Below are 22,142 nucleotides of genomic sequence, written 5' to 3' on the forward strand. Positions count from 1 at the left end.
ATATTGTTAAATAAGGATATAAAATGTCTTAGAATATCTAACTCGATTCAGAAATTATATGATGAGTTAATGGGCTCCTATTTCCTCTTTCAGACAATATAATGACAACATGTGTTTTGTTTGTTTGTTTGTTTGTTTCCAGAGGTTATTGGGGTTACATAAGGTTTTTAGTGGTGATTTCTGAGATTCTGGTGCATCCATCACCCGAGCAGTATACACTGCACCATATTTGTAGTCTTTTATCCCTCACTCCCTCCCACCCTTTCCCCCCAAAGCCCCAAAGTCCATTGTATCATTTCTTTTTTTTTTTTTTTTTTTTTTTTGAGACGGAGTCTGGCTCTGTCATCCAGGCTGGAGTGCAGTGGTGCAATCTCGGCTCATGCCAGTTCTCCTGCCTCAGCCTCCCGAGTCGCTGGGATTAAAGGTGCCCGCCACCACGCCCAGCTATTTTTTTGTATTTTTAGTAGAGACAGGGTTTCACCATGTTGGCCAGGATGGTCTCGATCTCTTGACCTCATGATTCACCCACCTCACCTCCCAAAGTGCTGGATTACAGGCGTGAGCCACCACACCCAGCCATTGTATCATTCTTACGCCTTTGTGTCCTCATAGTTTAGCTTTCACATATCAGTGAGAACATAACAATGTTTGGTTTTCCATTCCTGAGTTACTTCACTTTGAATAATAGCCTCCAGGGCCAGGCACCTTGGCTCATGCCTATAATCCCAGCACTTTGGGAGGCCGAGGAAGGTGGATTACCTGAGGTCAGGAGTTTGAGACCAGCCTGACCAACGTGGAGAAACCTTGTCTCTACTAAAAATACAAAATTAGCCAGGTGTGGTGGCTCATGCCTGTAATCCCAGCTACTCAGGAGCCTGAGGCAGGAGAATCGCTTGAACTCAGGAGGTGGAGGTTGTGGTGAGCCAAGATTGTGCCATTGCACTCCAGCCTGGGCAACAATAGCGAAACTCTGTCTCCAAAAATAAATAAATAAAATAAAATAAAATAAAGCCTCCAGTCTCATCCAGGTCCCTGCAAATGCAGTTAATTCATTCCTTTTTATCTTGAGTAGTATTCTATCATACATATACCACAGTTCTTTATCCACTTGTTGGTTGACAGGCATTTGGGTTCCACGATTTTGCAATTGCAGACAACATATGTTTTTATTAAACTGTGGAAGAGTAGAAGAAGAAGGGAAGTCTAATCCAAACTCTTTACTTTTCATTAACCATTTAGGTCATTTTTAAATATTTCTTTTCTTTTTTTGAAACCACATCTCACCTTGTCACTCAGGGTGGAGTGCAGTGGTGTGATCACAGATCTTCATAACCTTGCCTTCTGGGGCTCCAGGCATCCCCTTGCCTCAGCCTCCCGAGAAGCTAAGACTACAGGCATGAGCCATCATGCCCAGCTAGTTTTTTTTTTTTTTTTTTTTTTGTGGAGACAGGGTTTCACTATGTTGCCCAGGCTGACCTCAAACTCCTGGGCTCAAGCAAGGCTCCCACCTTGGCCTCCCAAAGTGCTGGGATTATAGGTGTGAGCTACCATGTCCACCTTTTAAATATTTCATTCAGAACTTTTATGTGTCACTCTTTCAGACACTGATGATACATCAGCGAACAAAACAAATATCCCTGCTCTTGTGACACTCACGTTCTAATATGGGGTGACTGACAATAGACAAAATAAATAAGACAAAATATATAGTATGCTAAATCATGATAAGTGCTGTGGATAAAAAACAAAACAAATAAGGGGGTTAGAAAATGTTGGTGAGGAAGAGTGGTGAAGACTCATGCCTATAATCCTAGCTCTGCAGGAGGCCAGGACAGGAAGATTGCTTGAGGCCAGGAGTTCAAAACCAGCCTGGGCAACATGGTAAGACTCCTTCTCTGCAAACATTTAAAAACTTGCCAGGCAGGCCTGGCACAGTGGCTCACACCTGTAATCCCAGCACTTTGGGAGGCCGAGGTAAGTGGATCACCTGAGGTTAGGAGTTTGAGACCAGCCTGACTAACATAGTAAAACCCTATCTCTACTAAAAATACAAAAATTAGCTGGGTGTGGTGGTGCATGCCTGTAATCCCAGCTATTTGGGAGGCTGAGGCAGGAGAATTGCTTGAACCCCGGAGAAAGAGGTTGTAGTGAGCTGAGATACAGCCACTGCACTCCAGCCCGAGTGACAGAGTGTGACTCCATCTCAAAAGAAAAAAAAAATTGCCAGCAATGTGGCACACTCCTGTAACTCCAGCTACTCGAGAGGCTGAGGTGGGAGGATTAGCTGAGCCCAGGAGGTTGAGGTCACAGAGAGCTATGATTGTGCTGCTGCACTCCAGCCTAGGTGACAGAGTGAGACTCTCTCTAAAATAAAAAAATAAATAAATAAATAGAGTGGTAAGAGAAGGCCTCACTGAGGAAGTGACATTCTAGTGAAACCTGCAAAAGGATGAAGAGTATTTCTTTTTTTTTTTTTTTTTTTTTTTGAGACGGAGTCTCGCTCCGTCGCCCAGGCTGGAGTGCAGTGGCGCGATCTCGGCTCACTGCAAGCTCCGCCTCCCGGGTTCACGCCATTCTCCTGCCTCAGCCTCCCGAGTAGCTGGGACTACAGGCGCCCACAACCGCGCCCGGCTAATTTTTTGTATTTTTAGTAGAGACGGGGTTTCACCGTGGTCTCGATCTCCTGACCTTGTGATCCGCCCGCCTCGGCCTCCCAAAGTGCTGGGATTACAGGCGTGAGCCACCGCGCCCGGCAGGATGAAGAGTATTTCAAGCAGAGAGAACATCAGGTGCAAAGTTCAACGTCCTTGAGGTAAAAGGTGCTTTTTTTTTTTTTTTTTGAGACGGAGTCTCGCTCTGTCGCCCAGGCTGGAGTGCAGTGGCGCGATCTTGGCTCACTGCAAGCTCCGCCTCCTGGGTTTACGCCATTCTCCTGCCTCAGCCTCCTGAGTAGCTGGGACTACAGGCGCCCGCCACCGCGCCCGGCTAATTTTTTGTATTTTTAGTAGAGATGGGGTTTCACCGTGGTCTCGATCTCCTGACCTTGTGATCCGCCCGCCTCGGCCTCCCAAAGTGCTGGGATTACAGGCGTGAGCCACCGCGCCCGGCCCTAAAAGGTGCTTTTTAAAGAAACAGCAAGGCCCTGTGGTTGAAATGAAGTAAAGTAGGGGGTAAGTGATAGGAGATGAGGTTAGGGAGATAGGTTGGTAGGTGGTGAAACTGTGTTTGCAAAAACTGTAACAGTGAGAGAAATCTATCATAACTGACTCCATCTTGCTTCTAACCTCACAAGCTAACTGTCCTGTCCTTGCTCTTTCCTGGGCATAGTATGGGAGGAATTTAAAGTTTAACCGTAAAGCAAGGATGATAATAATCCCTTCCCAAAACTAACCCCCTACTTGTTTGGGGACTGAAGCCATCTTTGTAAAACTAAAGCAAGGCCCCAAGGTTAGAATTATCAGAGGGCCTGAATTCTGCTAAGCTATAAGCATAGTTAAGAGATAACCAACCATTGTTCTCTAGCTTGCTTAGTGCTCAGGAGTCATGTAGCTGCAGGTCACAAGATTTGTAACTTCCCCAATTGTTCCTATAGATAATATCACTGTTATAAAACCAAGGAGTGGTCTTTGTGATTTTTTTTATTTAGTTAGTTTTTGAGACTGAGCCTCTATCGCCCAGGCTGGAGTTCAGTAGTGTGATCTCTGGTCACTACTATTGCCTCCCAGGTTCAAGGAATTCTCCTGCCTTGGCCTCCCAAGTAGCTGAGATTACAGGCATCTGCCACCACACCTGGCTAATTTTTGTATTGTTAGTAGAGATGGAGTTTCACCATGTTGGCCAGACTGGTCTCAAATTCCTGACCTCAAGTGATCCGCCCACCTTGGCCTCCCAAAGTGCTGGGATTACAGGTTTGAGCCACTGCGACCCACCTGTGATATTTTTTACTGGTAAACAGACTGAGGCTACTCAGACCTGTGACTCATACCAACAAACTGACTCAACTAGTCCCGTGACCCCACCCAGAAACTGACTCAGCATACAAAGACAGTTCCTACATGCCTATGATTTCATCTCCAACCAGTCAGCCGCATCCATTCCTTAGCCTCTGCCTGCCAAATTATACTTTTAAAACCCTAGCCTCAAAGCTCTCCAGGAGGTGGATTTGAAAAATCTCTCCCATCCTTTCACTTGGCTGCCTTACAATAATCAAATCTTTGCTGCAATACCACTGTCTGAGTGTATTGGCTTTTCTGTGCAATGAGCAAGAAGAGCCCTCTGGCAGCCATAGAAAGGATGTTGGCTTTTTCTCTGAATAATATGAGAAGCTATTAGAAGATTTTGACCAGAGAAATGGCCTAATTTTACTTCACAAGTATACTCTGGCTGCTGAGTAGAAAACAGTGAATTGGGGCAAAGAAGAAAGCAATGAGGTAAGTTAAGAATTTATTTCAATAATCCATGCAAAAGATGGAAACTGGGACCACGATGGTAGGAGTGCTGATAGTGAGAGGTGTTTAGACTGGATATATTTTGCAAGTAGATATCCAAAACTGAGAAGAATTTAGGCCCAGAGAGGCTGTGGCTTGGCCAATGCAGCCTGTTATTATTGGCAGAGCTGGCAATAGATTGCAGGTCTTCCACCCAATCATATCTTCCCCAATAATCTTACCTGTATAAAAGCTGACATAATTCATCCTCTGAAATCACAATGGAAAATGAAAAATATTACTTAAATGAATGTATCAGGATGCATGATTTAAAATGAAATGAAAATATTTCAAAGTCTCCTTATAGTTTATATTACTTTATCCTAAAGTTCAACCTCATTTGCCTGACATACAGGAAAGGTAAAATTTGATTTTTTTTTTCCTGTTTACCAAAATGGTTAACATTGGACTTGATTCCTTCACTTATTCATGTTTTTTTGGTTTTTGGCTTTCTTAAGATTACAGTATCACTCCGTGATACTGCACCCAGACTGGAATGCAGTGGCATGACTGTGGCTTTATTCATGTATTTTATTCATGTATTCATGTATTTAAAAAATGATTCTTGAGTGCCTATTAAGGTTACAGGACCTGGATATTAGCTGCTACCTGACTCTGCTGAAACCTCACCTTGGCTTTACTCAGGCACTTTTGGTCACTTATTCCTTTGGAATCCTGTGGCACTGAAACGTATCTGTCATACTTATCACTCTGAATTGCATTTATTTGTTTAACTGTCTGGTTTCCTCATTAAATTAAACTAAACTGAACTATAGCAGTTTAGTTCAGGATTAAGGATTATTTATCTTTGCATTTTCAGAAGCTAGCACAGTGTCTCTCATATTGTAGGTGTTCATTGAAGAGTGATTTGATCAATTTTATTCAGAAGAATCTGTTTGGGACCACTTTCTGCTTTTTCTTTGATCTCATTCTTTTCAAGGTGAGTGATCAATAAAAAAGGATCACTGGAAAGTTACAAAATTTTATTTGATTAATACCAGTCATTAGGTAAACCCTGAGACTTTGATTATTACAATTAAACATATGCCAGGAGAGGCAAAGTCTTAATAGGCAGTGATTTCTTTTTTGTATCTTGTGTATTCCAGTTCCTGAATGAGCTACTAAAAATAAGTCAATTTATTCCTTAATTTACCAAATATTTATTGAGCACCTATTATGTTTGGATTTTCCAAACATTGTTAGTTCATGAGATGCTTTTGGTGGCATATGGGTATTTACAATTTTTCTTTATTTTACATATATTCGAGTGTAATTCATGGAAACTTTTTCTTAGGAAAATGTTATATTTTATCAAAAGTAAGTTGATTTCCTAGTCAGGCATATTGGCACATGCCTGTAGTCCCAGTTACTTGGGAGGCTGAGGTAGGAGGATTGCTTGAACCCAGGAGTTCCAGGTTGCAGTGAGCTATGATCATATCACTACTGTTCAGCCTAGGCAACAGAGACCCCATCTCTAAAAATAAAAATAAAGAATAACAAGTAAATTGATTCGAAGAAAAATGTTACATTAGGCCAGGTGCCGTGGCTCACACCTCTAATCTGAACACTTTGGGAGGCCGAGGTGGGCAGATCACGAGGTCAGGAGTTCGAGACCAGCCTGGCCAATATGGTGAAACCCCGTCTCTACTAAAAATACAAAAATTAGCTGGGCATGGTGGCACGTGCCTGTAGTCCCAGCTACTCGGGAGGCTGAGGCAGGAGAATTGCTTGAACTTGAGAGGAAGATCGAGCCACTGCACTCTAACCTGAGTGACAGAGCAAGACTCGGTCTCAAAAGGGGGGAAAACCTCACAAAAATTAGCTGGACATGTTGGCAGGCGCCTGTAATACCAGCTACGCAGCTGAGGCAGGAGAATTGCTTGAATCTGGGAGGCAGAGGTTGCAGTGAACCAAGATCACGACACTACACTCCAGCGTGGGTGACAGAACGAGACTCCGTCTCAAAAAAAAAATGTTACATTAATTAAAAAAAAAAAAAGGACCAAAAATAGTGAGAGGTATGTATAAATATTACAAGTTTGAGAAATAATATACTATGAATTATGCGACAGCAACCAAGGGACTTCTACCCATTCTCCCTGACCAGCCAAATGGACTATGTAGGGGCCAAGGTGAAAGTTTCCCCTGGGCCTTCTGAAGGTTCACTGAAAATCACTGACATGAGGCAGATTAATAGGAGAAAAGGCATTCAAATGTATTTGACATGTATACAAGGGGAGAATCACAGTGATTACCCAAGTACCGTGGTTCCAAAGCTTTCATACCATCCTGGCATATGTTATGGGAGGGGGAAGAAGGGGAATTCTGTTGAGGGCATTATTAGGGAGAACGAGTGGATCAGAGAACAGATTAATTTGTACATTGTCTTGTGAAAGGTTCTGTTCAGGTGTGGGTTCATTCTTGGCCTTACAGGGAGGGAAAGAAAAAACAATTATTCCTTTAGATGGATATGGATTGTAGGCGGATAAAGGCTTAGGGAGAGGCTGTGGGGTGTGAAGTAGGGGGAGGTCTGGGAGGCCTGGAGGCTTCCTCAGTTCAGCATGTCAACATGCCATATTTCGGGGTACTGTTTTCTTTCCTTCTTTTTTTTTTTTTTTTTTTTTTTGAGACGGAGTTTTGTTCTTGTTGCCCAGGCTGGAGTGTAATGGCGCAATCTCAGCTCATCGCAACCTCCGCCTCCCGGGTTCCAGAGATTCTCCTGCCTCAGCCTCCAAGTAGCTGGGATTACAAGCATGCCCCACCACGCCCGGCTAATTCTGTGTTTTTAGTAGAGATGAAGTTTCTCCATGTTGGTCAGTCTTGTCTCGAACTCCCAACCTTAGGTGAGCTGCCCACCTCAGCCTCCCAAAGTGCTGGGATTACAGGCATGAACTACTATGCCCAGCCCAGGGTACTGTTCTCTAAGCTCCAACAACTGTGAAGTATGATCGCTAATAATGAAGCTTAGTTTCATAAAGAAATGGCATTTATTTTTAGTTTTAAGGAGAAAAGCTTCAACATTCCAGTTCTTCTTTTGTTGTTGATGTTGTTTCTGGTGGCTTTACGTTTGTCTGTCTGAATGACATAAAGCCTCCTTACTAATAGGTCTCATCGGGATCTCTTCCACTCCCCATATTTTCTCTTCTGGTTTTCTTCTTTTCACAGCCTCTTTTGTTTTCTTTTATAATCATCATCCTCCTTATCATCAACAAGAACAGGATTGAAGAGACAGAATGTGGTTGAGTTTGTATTTACAAGTAGAGGAGACTGGTCTTCTACCATCTCCTTAAATTTTCACCTAAGTGTTTTTATAGTGAAAGGATTATCAAAACATATAATTTTAGGTACCAACCAAAAACTTGTAAGTGCTAATCCTGTTTTACTTACCCAAAACCATTGTCTTGTTTAAAATGAAAGGTGATGCTGCCTAAAGTTACACAGCATTTTTAAGGTCTAACAAACTTTGAAACTTAGCTCTCTAAGTATATTTGGAATACAGAAAACTTTAGAATACACAAATGTCACTTGGTTCAAAATGTATTTTTCCCATTGGGTTTATTCCAAATCCTACTATACCTATCTGAAATAATTATTTAACTATTTAATGAAATATTTGGCATCCTAACAATTGCTCAGATTTGATTGCAAGGCGGTTATCTCTAGTCAGATTCTTTTAAGATACTAATACAATGAAATACATATCTCTATCAAATGTATTTCTTTCTCTTTTTTTTTTCTTTTTGAGGCAGGGTCTCACTCTGTGGAGTGCAGTGGCGTGATCTCGACTCACTGCAACCTCCGCCTCCTGGGTTCAAACGATTCTCCTGCCTCAGCCTCCCGAGTAGTTCGGACTACAGGTGTGTGCCACTTGGCCAGGCTAATTTTTTGCATTTTTAGTACAGACAGGGTTTCACTGTGTTAGCCAGGATGGTCTCAATCTCCTGACCTCATGATCAGCTCACCTTGACCTCCCAAAGTGCTGGGATTACAGCCATAAGCCACCGCTCCTGGCCCATCAGATGTATTTCTGCCTATTTTGCATCTCTTAAAATATCAACTAGATAATGTTAAATAAAAGTGCCGTAATTTCTCCTATTTTAGTTTCAGCTGCATAATTTTACAATTTAAAAGGTTGGTCAATAGAAACTAACATGATATAAAACCAAAACTAATTTTATTTCATTTAGCATCTATTGATCATACTTTGAGCTGTTTAAATCCTTTTTGCTTCAACCTCCTATAAAGTCATTTACACATTGAAAATAGAAATTGATATATAAGAAGGAGATACCTAGAGAACTACTAAGACATCATTTAGAGCTCATTTTTTTTCTCATTACATCTCCTGGAATGTTAGTGAATGAGTTTTATATGCCACAGGATGCTAGAAAGAATTTGAGATACAAGGCTCCTTGTTGCGTATTCACTGTAAAAGCAGTGAAGCCCAAATAATGCTCCAAAAAACAAATGGATGGGACATGTATTTTTCATGGAATGTTTTTTCCCTGTTAAATCTACTCACAGTTTCTTTATTGACAGCCTACAGAAGAGTTTATTCACAATTAATGTGCATGCAAATCATCCAGGAAACTTCTTAAACTGCGGATTCTGTATAGTAGGTCTATGGTAAGGTCTGAGATTCTGCTTTTCAAATAAGTTCCCAGGTGAAGCTTTTATCGCTAATACGGGAACCACCCTTTGAGTAGCAAAGATCTAGAAAAGGTTGTTCAATATGTGTTGTCTGAGGACTACCTACATCTGAATTAGCCGAGGTGCTCGTTAGAATGCAGATCCTCTGTCCCTAAACTGTTTTTACAGAGTTGAAATCTGTATACGTACCCTTTACTCCTGTGAATAAGTATTTTATATAATCATTGCAGGTTATTTTTCCATACACTAAATTAAAAACAATGACAACTTTGCATTAAGTAGCCTGCAGTTCTGTACTTTTCCTAGGGGCAGAAAGACGTTGAGTAGATATTAGAAGAGTAGGATAAAAGGTAATAGTTGTTAGGCTTACTTGAAAATTCTGTCTGGTATGTGGATCACGGAAATGTGCATGTTAACATTTTAGGTGCTCCAACTCTTTAGAGTCTGCTAAAGAGTTGAATGAAAAAAAAAAAAATCCCCAACCCTTATCCTTCAATCTTTTATCTTAGATTGTCCCCATAGTTCTCTTTTGAAACTACTCATCTTTATACTCTACTAACCCAAAATATGTCTTGCCTTAGAGTATGATGTAAGATCAACTTGAAGGCAATGAACTTCTTCCTGTTGATGTTTTTCCCTCATTTTTCTTTCTGCCTCTCTTCTGCGTATTCTTCAATACCCAGCTCTGGTATCCCCCTCTCCTGATTTTCCTTAAGAATGCTAAAAAGTGTTAATAAGTATTTAAGTCAGGTGCAGGGGCTCATGCCTGTAATCCCAGAACTTCGATAGACTGAAGAGGGAGGAAGGCTTGAGCCCAGCAGTTCAAGACCAGCCTGGGCAACATAGTGAGAACCCATCTCTACAATAACAATAAAAAATTAGCCAGGCATGGTGACATGCCTGTGGTCCCAGCTACTTGGGAGGTGGAGGTGGGAGGATTGCTTGAGCACAGGAGTTTGAGTTTATAGTTAGCTATGATTGGGCCACTGCACTCTAGCCTGGATGACAGAGTGAGAAAAGTATTTAAAATGTTCATCAACTTTGACTCAATTTCACTTAAAGGATATATCCTTAAGAATCAATTTGACAAGTTATCATTTTATAGTTCATAAGTGTGATGACTGGGTTTTTATGCTCTTGTGTGTGATGCGCCTCCCTCAAACCTTGTCATGATGTTGGCACATTACCCATGTGATGTTAAAAAAGAATCAATTGGACAAGGAAACAAAGATATTCAAAGTAATGGTATCTATAATACAGATTGGAAACTGTCTTTGTAGGTTCTTGAATAGGCAGTAAGCAGAATAAATTAGCGTATGCCTTTCCATTAACATACTATGCAGGTAGGCTGGATGCGGGGGCTCACACCTGTAATCCCAGCACTTTGGGAGGCCGAGGTGGCCAGATCATGAGGTCAGGAGATCAAGACCATCCTGGCTAACACAGTGAAACCCCATCTCTACTAAAAAAACAAAAAAATTAGCCAGTCGTGGTGACAGGCACCTATAGTCCCAGCTACTCGGGAGGCTGAGGCAGGAGAATCCCACTTGAACCTGGGAGGCGAACCTGCAGTGAGCCGAGATTGTACCACTGCACTCCAGCCTGGGCTACAGAGTGGGATTCCATCCAAAAACAAACAAACAAACAAAAAAACTACGCAGGCAGTAAAAACAAAGAGATAGATTCACATTTCTTGTCACTGAATGGTGTTGTCAATATTTTGTTGAAAGAGGATTTACAGGGCATTACATTAATAATAATTCTAATATTAAAAATAAATGCCATATTTAGTTCACTGATGTGGTCTAAATGCTTAGAATGGAAAGCTCAATAAATATTTGCTAGGTGAATGAATATGTGGAGTGCTTTATATGCCCCAGGTATTGTTGTAAGAACTGTACTTTTATCTTCTAATTTATCTTTACAGTACTCCACAGAGGTAGGTCCCATTACCCATATATTATAGATGAGGAAACTGATGCTCCGAGAGATTAAGCAGGTTGCCTAAGATCATAAAGGTAGTAAGTGATAAGACTTGATTTTGAATGATCTGATTCAAAGCCCATGTTTTCACATATTTTTGTTTTCTATTATTTTTATATAAGTTGTATATAAAATGTCTATAGCAAGTTATTAGGTTGGTGCAAAAGTAATTGCAGTTTTTGCCGTTAAAAGTAATAACACTGGTTAATTGTGACCCAAGTGGTCAGATTACAGGGGCTGGGTTTCTTTTTTCCTCTTTTTTATATATGTTTTCATGTTTCCAAAATGAACATGAGTTCTTTCTGTAATAAAATACCTACATTAAAAAGAACATTTTTGGTTAGTTTCACCACCAGTGACAAAAAGGCGTTTATGGGATTTTTCTTTTTGGAAAGAATGAATCATTCCCTTGCCATGCTATCTCAAAACACTGTTCCACATCTATTTTCTGCTCTTTTTACTCTCTTATGGTAATGATTGTTTCAATGCTGTTCTCTACAACTTGACTAAGTTGGAGAATGTATTTTATTTATCTTTGTATTTTTAGGGCTAATACAATGCCTGGAGCATCAGAAATATATATCCAAAGAGATTTATTTAATTGAAAAAGAATCTTAAAATAGTAAAATCAGTGTTTGTCATTCCATTTTTCTTTGCTCCATTCCTTGTGCAGTAAAATATTATGTGTTTGTTCCCAGGTTCTGCCAAGGCAGAGCCGATCTCCGCTGCCCTTTATCTCCTACCGCTAAGAGCAGTAGCCAGTAAGTGTAAAAAATCAAAACAAAGCACTTTCCTATCTCCCCAATGGAGTAAAAGCAGTGAAGCCCAAATAATGCTTAGTTACCAAAAGCCACGCCAGGTGGCTAATCGAAAGGGTATTGATTTTAGCCAGTAAATAGCCGTTAATATAGTTGGAACCTGGGTTGAATATGCAGCTTGGTAATTAGCTAATAAAGCAAACAAGGGCAGGAGAGAACGTGGCGCAGTTGGATAAGCAGCAGCCCATCATCCAGGAAGCTCGCCTATGTCTAATACCTTCTCATACGAAGGACTCAGGTTACCTTCAGGACTTTCCAGCCATTAAATAAGGATAAAAAAAAAAAAAAAACGAGAATATGAGATATAACTAAAAGCAGTTGTAAATGTTTTGCAAATATTACATGCAATAGTAATGTTTCCTGAAGACAGATGTTGCAATTTAATAATCTTAAGTGAGGAAGTTTAATAACTATTTTAGATCATCGGGATAATGTTTAGTTGTTCTAGGATAATTATTAAACAATTCTTAGTTTGTTAAATCATCTGATATTCCAAACAAATCCATAGCTTGGTTACTTCTCATATTATCCTGCAACAGCTCAAGGACATGGTAAAGTGGTAGAGACCAGTCAGCAAAAGAGAGAAAGGAAGAAGAAAATCAGGGATAAAGGGTCAGAGAGCTAAGGAAACAGATTAAAATCAAAGGACTTAGATCAGAGATGGTAAATTTGAAGACTAGATGTGAGCTTTAGCATCCAAATGCATTATAACAGACCTGCACTATTTTTTGTTCTTGTTTTGTTGCCTTTTTAAGGTTTGACTGCTAATAATTTCTTAAAGTCAAAAAGTATCTTACACTAAAATCCCAGATTTCCAGTTTATTTTGAAAATTCAGAGTGTTTAGTAACACTGGGCTTAATTCTCCCATGACAACAATGGACAAAAGCTTTGTACAGGCTGCTACTTTTGTTTAAGCTAAAAATTTTGATTATGAACATCTTAAAGCTTATTGTAAATTAGAAAGAAAAATATCTATTCATCTACCTCTAAATTCAATAACTTAATACATTGCTATATTTATTAAGAACAGTTTCCTATATAACGCTAGTATGAACACACTGAAAACAAAACCTGTAATTTCCTAATGCCATGTTTACTCAGTTCATATTCAAATTTCCTCATTGTTCCTAAAATGTCATTTATATTCATTTTATTATTTTTTGTTTGTTTGCTTTTCTGAATACAGGCTCTTGCCTGTCACTCAGTCTGGAGTGCAGTGGTGTAATCCTGCCTCACTATAACCTCAAGCTCCTGGGCTAAAGTGATCCTCCAGCCTCAGCCTCCTGCGGAGCTGGGATTACAGGTGCATACCACCAGAACTGGCTAATTTTTTTTATTTTACTTTTTGTAGAGACAGAGTCTCACTGTGTTGCTCAGGATCTTCTTGCTTTGATCTCCCAAAGTGCTGGGATGATAGGAATGAGCCACCATGCCTGACCTGCATTTATCTTCTTTTCAAGCCATTATTCAGTTAAAACACATGCTTTGTGTTTGATTATGTCACTTAAGTCACTTTTACTTCAGATCAGACCCTCTCTCCCTTTCCTTTTCTTCTGTGACAATGTCGTTGAAGAGGAATCAGTTGTCTTGTTGACTAGAATTTATACCTAAGGGGTTAACTCAGGTTAAGTATTTGGGGCAAAAATCATCTAGAAGTGATGGTGCAGACTTTAGATTACATCCCATAAAGAGGTGGGTACTTTCTGGTTTTCCTAGCTGGTCACAAAAGGTTTGATACCAGGTTAAGGTCAAGAGCCAACCCCTGTGGATGTGACATGCTTTCTCCAATTTGCCACAGACCCCACTACTGCTTATTTGTTTTACCATAGCCTGATGAACTCACTTTACCTTACCTGTGAGGCATATGTGAAATCTGACCTAACATATATCACATACTACAGTCTGGGTGTGTAATAAAAGCATATACTCCTTGTATTAGTTTGTTTTCATACTACTGTAAAGAACTGCCCGAGTCTGGGTACCTTATAAAGGCAAGAGGTTTAATTGACTCACTGTTCAGCATGGCCAGGGAGGCCTCAGGAAACTTACAATCCCGGCAGAAGGTGAAGGGGAAGCAAGACACCTTCTTCACAAGGCAGCAGGAAGAAGTGCCCATCAAAGAGGGAAGTGCCCTTTAAAAAACCATCAGATCTCATGAGAACTCACTCACTGTCATGAGAACAGCATGGGGGGAACTGTCCGCACGATTCAATTACCTTCACCTGGTCTCTCCCTTAACACATGGGAATTATAATTCAAAATGAGATTTGGGTAGGGATACAAAGCCTAACCATATCACTCCTGTATCCCTTAAACAATAGAATAGTGCCTGGTACACAAGTGGTGCTCAATAAGTACTCATTGAATGACTGATGTTAGAAACATCTAAATTAGACACACCTGGAAGGAAATAGGATGTGAGGAAGATTTTGCAACCCATGTTCCTGAACTACATGTAGCCCAGAGAAGCCTTTTGTCCTTATAGAGAGAGAGCAAACTGGAGAGGCTGGCAGCTCTAGGGAATGGTTTTTTTCTTTGAACTGGAAAGAAAGGTACGATCCCAGTGGATAAATTAAAAAAAAAAAAAAAAAGAGGAAGAATAAATTTAAGATTCTGTGGCAGTCAAAGGTTTTTGTTATGAAGGGCCTGATGCAGATTGGGCTTTCTAGAGCAGATAGTGAGATGGAATATGACACGCAGGTGATTTATTAGGATTAATACATCTAAAAGGAAGATGGCAGAAGCAGAATCGGGCAGAGGGAGAAACTGGATTGTGATGCAGTCTCAATCTACCCCTGAGGGAGTTCTAGAGCATATGAGGCCCATCAGAGTTATTTTCCAATTATCTGGCTGAGTCTCATACCCCAGCCTCATTCAGTCACAGGATAAGAACTAACTCAGCAAAGGAATGACCTTGACTGAGGCAGCTTTCAGCGGTCCAGACAAATTCTGAAGGAGCTGGCTGCTGAAAACCACTTACTGAAGATGCTTCCAGGAGCTGGAGAAATAAGTTCTGCTTGAAAGAGGAACTGAGTGGTATAGCTATCTGTTTGCCTTGGAACCCACATTTAAAATTCTGCTCTTATCTCTAAATGAGGCTGTGGAAATAGTTACTGAAGTATTCTTTTGCTGAGAATTAGTTGACTAATTGTAAACATTCAAATTATACTATAATTTTTTTCAACTTTGTTTTAGTATTTCTTTAATTGTTAGGAGTCTCAAAAAGTGAAAAAATGGTCCAGGAATCTCTCAAATTTTACAAGAGTCTGGTATTGCTTGAATGTCCCACAGGATACAAAATTGAGCCCATGTACATGGTTGTAAATTGCTGTGGCATTCTGAATTAAAAACATCCTACAAATGTCAATGATGTACTGAAGATCTAGCTCTGGAAAGATAGACTGGCATTAGTGCCAAAGGGAAATAAATGGAGAAAGCTGTATTAGTTTCCTATTGCTGTTATAACAAATTGCCACAAACTTGGTTGTTAAAGCAACGGAAATTTATTGGCTGACAGTTCTGGAGGCCTGAAGTTGAAAATCAGCATCACTAGACTGAAATCAAGGGGTCAGCAGGGCTGCACTCCTTCTGGAGACTCTAGGGAGAATCCATTCTGTGTTTCTTCCAGTTTCTGGTGGCTGCAGGCCTTTCTTGGCTTGTGTTTGCATTACTACAGTCTCTGTATTCATGATCACTCTGTCTTCTATTCTGCTGTGTGCATACAATCTTCCTATTACTTTTGTCTTTTAAGGATATGTATAATTGCATTTAGGGCCCACACCCATAATTCAGAGTAATCTCTCCATTTCAAGATACTTAATCATATCTACAACTCTTCCCCTCTCCCCACTGCTGGGCCCAATAAGGTAAAATTGACAGGTTCCACGGATCAGAATGTGAATAACTTTGAGGAGGCCATTATTCAGTCTACCACAGTGTAGCTTCTCAGTCTTTGCTTTAGCTCTCATTAGGCTGCAGACTATTTGCTTTCTACCTATTACAACAGCAGGAATCAAAAGGACACCTATGTAAAGTGAAAGGATACCCTATATCCAGGGTGGGCCTCATGATGAAAAAACTAGAATTTCAACCTCCAGCACTTTGAGACCCACTTTAGGAAGGCCACGTTTGTGAGGGCAGGACATTTGCTGTATTTCAATACTATAAGAGGACCAGGTTGACAGTGAAGAACACAATAAAAATTGCCTTGTACCACATTTGACTATTGAAAGATATTTTTTTAGAATACACATTACTCTAGATTTACTAGAAAAAAAAGTTTCTAGATGCCCTGACACCAGTTTCTAGCTATTTCTCACATGTCAAGTTATCTCATTCTCAGAAACTTTGGCTAAGAGTTAGGCAGGAAGGGAACAGGATTATTTATTTACAGCGTGGTCTAGAGAATTTTAAAATAATTGACTTCCCATTAAATTGTAAAATTTCTCCTTGATGGATGTTACATTTAACCATTCTCTCCTTTTACTTTATGCCTCCCTAAAGAGCTCTTTCAAAAATGAACTTTAATTTGTAACTGAAGGATAACAGAACAAAGATTCTCTGCTTTCCTGTCTTCCATTTTCAGGCTTTATATGATGATTTTGCTGATAGAGGAGGAATGAAGGAGATTTGCTTTTCAGGCCAAGGAACAGCACCTGTTACCCTCTGGTCTATGCTCCCTGTGTGTAAAACACTTTCCTCTTGGCTTAGCAGAAATTAGGTCAATGCCTACATGTTTCAAGGCTAAGATACAACATCCTCACTTTAGAGCTAATCATGTACAGACATAATTCCTGTCTGTTGCTATTGTTGTGCTGTTTTTGCTATTCAAATTCATTCATTTTCTTTTTTTAAAATCGTGTTATAACATTATAAACAGTGGTCAAGTTTATTTTAAGCATTTACTGCTAAGATTTAAGCCATTTCCAGGTTATATAAAATGTATTCAAATTTGGGACTGACACATCTCCAGTTTCTTGGGTTATTTACCGTTGGTTCAGTTACCTCTTTCACTAGGATGATAACTAAGCTTTACTCTGAAAAGCTCAATTCTTTATTTTGTTTTAGTTCCCACATCAGAACTTAATACTTATTCATGTTCTCTGCATGAGTTTCTTGGGACATTTCTGCTTACCCACACTTTCCTGCTGTTATTAAATAGGAGGCTATGTTCCAGAGACAACATTACTGAGTGTACATCATCAACATTTATAAAAGCTTGTTTTCAGTGCTGCCCTGTCCCAGGGATAAAGCGGATTCCTCTTTAGGGAAGGAATACATATTTCCTTTACCCTCAGGACCTTTAAATCTAAGTAAGTTTCTTGGTGCCACTTTATATTGATGCTTTAGACATTTATTTCAAGAATACATTCCCAGTTCTTATAAAGCAGAAATAAAACATAAAGTACCCATTTAAAAATATATTTAGTATTTTTATTTCATCTTTTCAAGGATCATATATTTTCACTTCATTCTTGATCCTAACTCTTTGAGAATCACTGACATGGAAAGATTTTCTGTTGGATATTTTGAGATGTCTATAACTCTGCTGTTAAGAATTCATGTATCAAGTAGGTGGAGATCTACCAAATGAGTATTCTTTTCTTAAGCTCCCAAAGTGATTGGTCTGATCCTGCCCAAGGATTTAAGATTTTCTTGGACAGCAATGTTAATCTTTTAGATACTCTATGTTAGTTTTGTTTATTGGTAAGTAGTAAACTTGTAGTCTTTAATTTTTGGTTAATTTCTTACTGTTTGCAACTATTAACAATGGATATGATTATGTTAGATTCATATATAACATAACTTTCTAATTCATGTAAACTACTTAAACTGTACCCAAATTAAATAATATAATGAAAAAAATACGTGAACATGCAAAGCTTCAGAACAAAGTGTTTTGTCAGGATATGCTTGTGGTTTAGGGAAGAGAACTGACATTGGTAATAGTTCTATTGGCAACTTATATACCAGGCATTTTACATATATTATCCCACTCAATCCCGGTTTGGCCATCTGCTAGGTGTGTTGTCTTCAGCATATTACTTAACAATTTTTTACCTTAATTTCCCCATTTGGTGGAATGAAACAAAAGAAAAAAACCCAGAAAAATGAAATACTTGTATAGTTATGCTGAGGATTAAAGATTATATCACTTTGTGAAGAGTAGTGCCTGAGATAAAGTAAACACTATATGAATGTTTGATATTAACATCCTTCACTGATAAGGATACTGACGTTTTGGAAAGCTAGAGGACAAGACCATGATTGAAGAATTTGTAAGATATGACTTGAGGTCTATACCAAGCAGTTTCTCATTTTAGTCTTGGCTCTGTGTTTAGCTAATATTGTAATACCGCTGAGCTTTGGTTTCGTTTTTTATAAAATGAAAGTGTGGGGTTAACATTTATAGTCCTGTTCAATTCTAGTATTCCATAAATTCTACTTCGAGCTTTGGTAACCAATGAACACTTACCTGGCTATGGGGAAAATTTGTTTTTCTCTAGAAATGGGCAAAGACTAAAACAGTTGGCTCTAGACATGTGGTGGTCATTAAAAGTACATGGTAGACTCATCATTGGAAGGTGCCCACATAGTGGGAAAAGGTCAATCCCAGAAGCTGCGTTTAAGATGTCTTAGTAGCAGGTAGCTTACTCTCCAAGTCTGGGAGGGAAAAAACTTCTTGCTCATTTTGTTACACTAGGATATAGGTGACAACCTAAATTCATCTGACAACACTACAAAAACAAGGTAAATGAATGGTGTACCAACTTAGGCTTCTGTAAGACACGAATGGGTGAAAAAGGAAAAGCTTTTCAGATTTTTGTGGCCATATGAGGATGAAAACCCATGACTATGCTTGAGTTTTCTTAGGCACAGGAGAAAGGAGTTAGGTGGCACCAAAGGTATTTGACACCAGAAATCTGAAAGACAGTAAACATAGTTTCATTCCAAATGCTGAGTCATGTTTATGGGGAAGAAGAGAAACACTTACGACTCTCACTTCCCTGAGGTCTTGGTCTTCACTAGATTGCCTTCTGCTGAAATAATTACTTCGTGTTATAAAATTTGGTTATGGTCATTGTTTCCTTTCTCATACCCCTACTTAGTCTTCCTACACTTTTAGTTTTAAATCAGTTTATTTGTTTCATTTGGTTTTAATACTATAAGCAAAAAAGAAGCAGTAGCAAGTGTTTGTTGAGAAGGGAAGGTTTTTGTTTTTTTTTAATATTGTCTGTGGAGCTAGCATAGTAATTATTGAGAGCAATTCCGAGATTAATGATTATCTCCCACTTCCCCATGAAAGTATCTTAATAATGAAAAGAAAATGCTTAGGCATATAGGAAATTGTGTTCCTGTTAGATACTCTAATCAGCAATCAAACCCTTTCAGTGGAATTCTTGTTATGTTAGGAGCAAGACAGAGGGCTAGAGATAGGGAGGCAGAAAGCTACTTAGATACTCATAAAAAGAATTGTCAAAAAAGGCTTTAAAGTGCTATGTATTAGGCAAGAAATAAAAATTTGTTTTTATATTTTATTCTCTTCAGAAAAGATTCATGGAACAAATAGGGCGTAGTATTTTATTTTATAAGTGTCTGTGAAATCTTTTTATTTTCCTTTTCTTTTCAAGATAGAGTCTCGCCCTGTCGCCCAGATTGGAGTGCAGTGGCGTGATCTCAGCTCACTGCAACCTCTGCCTCCCGGGTTCAAGCAATTCTCCCATCTCAGCCTCCCAAGTAGCTGGGACTACAGGCGTGTTCCACCAGACCTGGCTAGTTTTTGTATTTTTTAGTAGAGACGAGGTTTCACCATGTTGGCCAGGCTGGTCTTGAACTCCTGACCTCAGGTGATCCTCCTGCCTTGGCCTGCCAAAGTGCTGGGATTACAGGCGTGAGCTAACGTGCCCGGCCAGTGTCTGTAAAATCTTAAAATAATGATTATAAACCTCTACATTTTGAAATTAATGTTCATTAAAATTTTTTTTAAATTTCCATTTTTATTTTAGATTCGGGGGCTACATGTGCAGGTTTGTTTCAAGGGTAAATTGTGTGGTGCTGAGATTTGGGCTTCTATTGATTCCATCATCCACATACTGAATTTAGTACCCAATAGGAAGTTTTTCAGCCGCTGTACCCCTCCCTCCTTTTGGATTCCCCAGTGCCTATTGTTCCCATCTTTATGTCTGAGTGAAACCATGATTTAGCTCACACTTACAAGTGAGAACATGTGATACTTGGTTTTCTGTTCCTACATTTGTTTGCGTGGGATAACAGCTTGCAGCTGCATCCATGTTGCTGCAGCTGCATCCATGTTGCTGCAAAGTGATTTTGTTCTTTTTTAGGGCTGTGCATTTTTAAGAATTAACAACTTTGAAAATATGCTCTAAATAACTTATGCTCTAATTGCAAGTCAGCAATGTTTTATTGGAGAAAATTATCTACTATACAACAGTTTCCTATTTATTTTATTCAAGTCAATAGTTGAGATTAGATGTGTGTGAAGAGTGGGGGAGTGGGAACTATAGAGCAGAGGTACACGGTCTTGAAAAAGAAGATTCAGAGTAAATTGTGTGCTGATCAGGTGAAGCTTCCTTCCTTGTCTGTGCCCCTTGACCCGACTTCCATGCACACCTTTTTCCTTCTGCGTCCTTTCTGAATCCCACCAGATGCCAACATCCTTCTGCTGTCCTTTGGTTGCTCTGGGCCCCAAATTTGGCAAGAGGAATCATGTCCAATGCTCCTGACTTTTCTCTATCTCCAACTATGTCCTACCTCCTATTCTCTACCTCCTCCTGTATCCAAATCAGACTCAGGGGCTGATGGTCATGGGTTATTGATATAAGAACTGAATCTTACATCAGTTCTTGGCTTGTTAGTGAAACCGCCTTTGCAAAATTATGACCTAGACAGTGAAAGAGATCTGACTTAACTGACTCCATCTTGCTTCTAACCTACAAACGGTCCTTGTTCATTCCTGGGCGTAGGCTGAACTAACTTTGGGAGAAACTTAGTTTACAGTTTACAGTTTTAACAAAGATGGTAACAGCCCTTTCCCAAAGCAGACCTCCCTCTTGTCTGGGGACTAGATTGCCTTTGTAGGACTAACAGCCACAAAAGATTAGAAACTATGGTTTAGGAGTCATTCTGACCCTCCCTAAACTGCTTCTAAGATCAGTGCTTGAGATATTTTGCAGACCCTGCACTTGACAGATAAGCTGGTACCACCTAGATCAATAAACTGACTCCTCTGATCTTGTGGCCCTCCACCCAGGAACTGACTTAGTGCAAAAAGACAGCTCCAACTCCCTATGATTTCATTCCTGACCAATCAGCACTCCTGGCTCATTGGCTTCCCCCAGCCCACCAAGTTGTCCTTAAAAAATCTGCTCCATGAATGCTCAGGAGTCTGATTTGAGTAATAATAAAACTGATCTCCTGCACAGCTGGCTTTGCGTGAATTACTCTTGCAATTCCCTTGTCTTGATGAATCGGCTCTGTCTAGGCAGCGGGCAAGATGAACTCCTCAGGTGGTTACACTAGCTAGCAGTGTCAGTGGGACTAGTGGGGAAAATAATCAGGTGACATCGCATGGATTGGACCAGATCGCTTACCTAAGCATTCATTTCAAATCAAGAAACACGTAAACATCAGTTATATTCAGGCACTGTGCTAGGCACTAGAGTACAAAAGTGAGTAACTGATGGTCCCATTTCCCAAGCACTGAACTGATCTGGGATAATCAGTGGGAAAGAAATCCAGGACTGGCACCCAATTCAACCAGATTATTCCTTTTCTGGGTAACATGTTGCATTTCTAGATAAATGATTAGGGTTTGAAGAAAAAATGATAAAAATATTGGTTTGATTTGTCAAACTAAAGAAAAAAAAACTGAGGCAACTTGATATAACCAGTCTCACAATGTTGCCCAGTTACAAGTAAGTTTTATTTATTTATTTTATTTATTTATTTTTGAGACGGAGTCTCACTCTGTCACCCAGGCTGGAGTTCAGTGGTGCCATATCAGCTCACTATAACCTTCGCCTCCCAGATTCAAGTGATTCTCCCGCCTCAGCTTCCTGAGGAGCTGGGATTACAGGCATTCGCCACCATGCCCGGCTAATTTTTGTATTTTTAGTAGAGATGGGGTTTCACCATGTTGGTTGGGCTGTTCTCGAATTCCTGACCTCTTGATCTGCCCACGTC

At 39.8% G+C, this 22,142-nt stretch overlaps 1 non-coding gene across 1 annotated transcript; it reads left to right on the plus strand.

Moving 5' to 3' along the window:
• Positions 1-10,230: 10,230 nt before the first annotated feature.
• LOC114671637 (small nucleolar RNA U13) lies at positions 10,231-10,334 on the plus strand. The gene has a single exon (XR_003721671.1). It is a non-coding gene; the product is annotated as a small nucleolar RNA U13 (small nucleolar RNA).
• The last annotated feature ends 11,808 nt before the right edge of the window (positions 10,335-22,142 follow it).

Source organism: Macaca mulatta, chromosome 12 (assembly GCF_049350105.2).
Source record: "Macaca mulatta isolate MMU2019108-1 chromosome 12, T2T-MMU8v2.0, whole genome shotgun sequence".
Lineage (NCBI taxonomy): Eukaryota > Metazoa > Chordata > Mammalia > Primates > Cercopithecidae > Macaca > Macaca mulatta.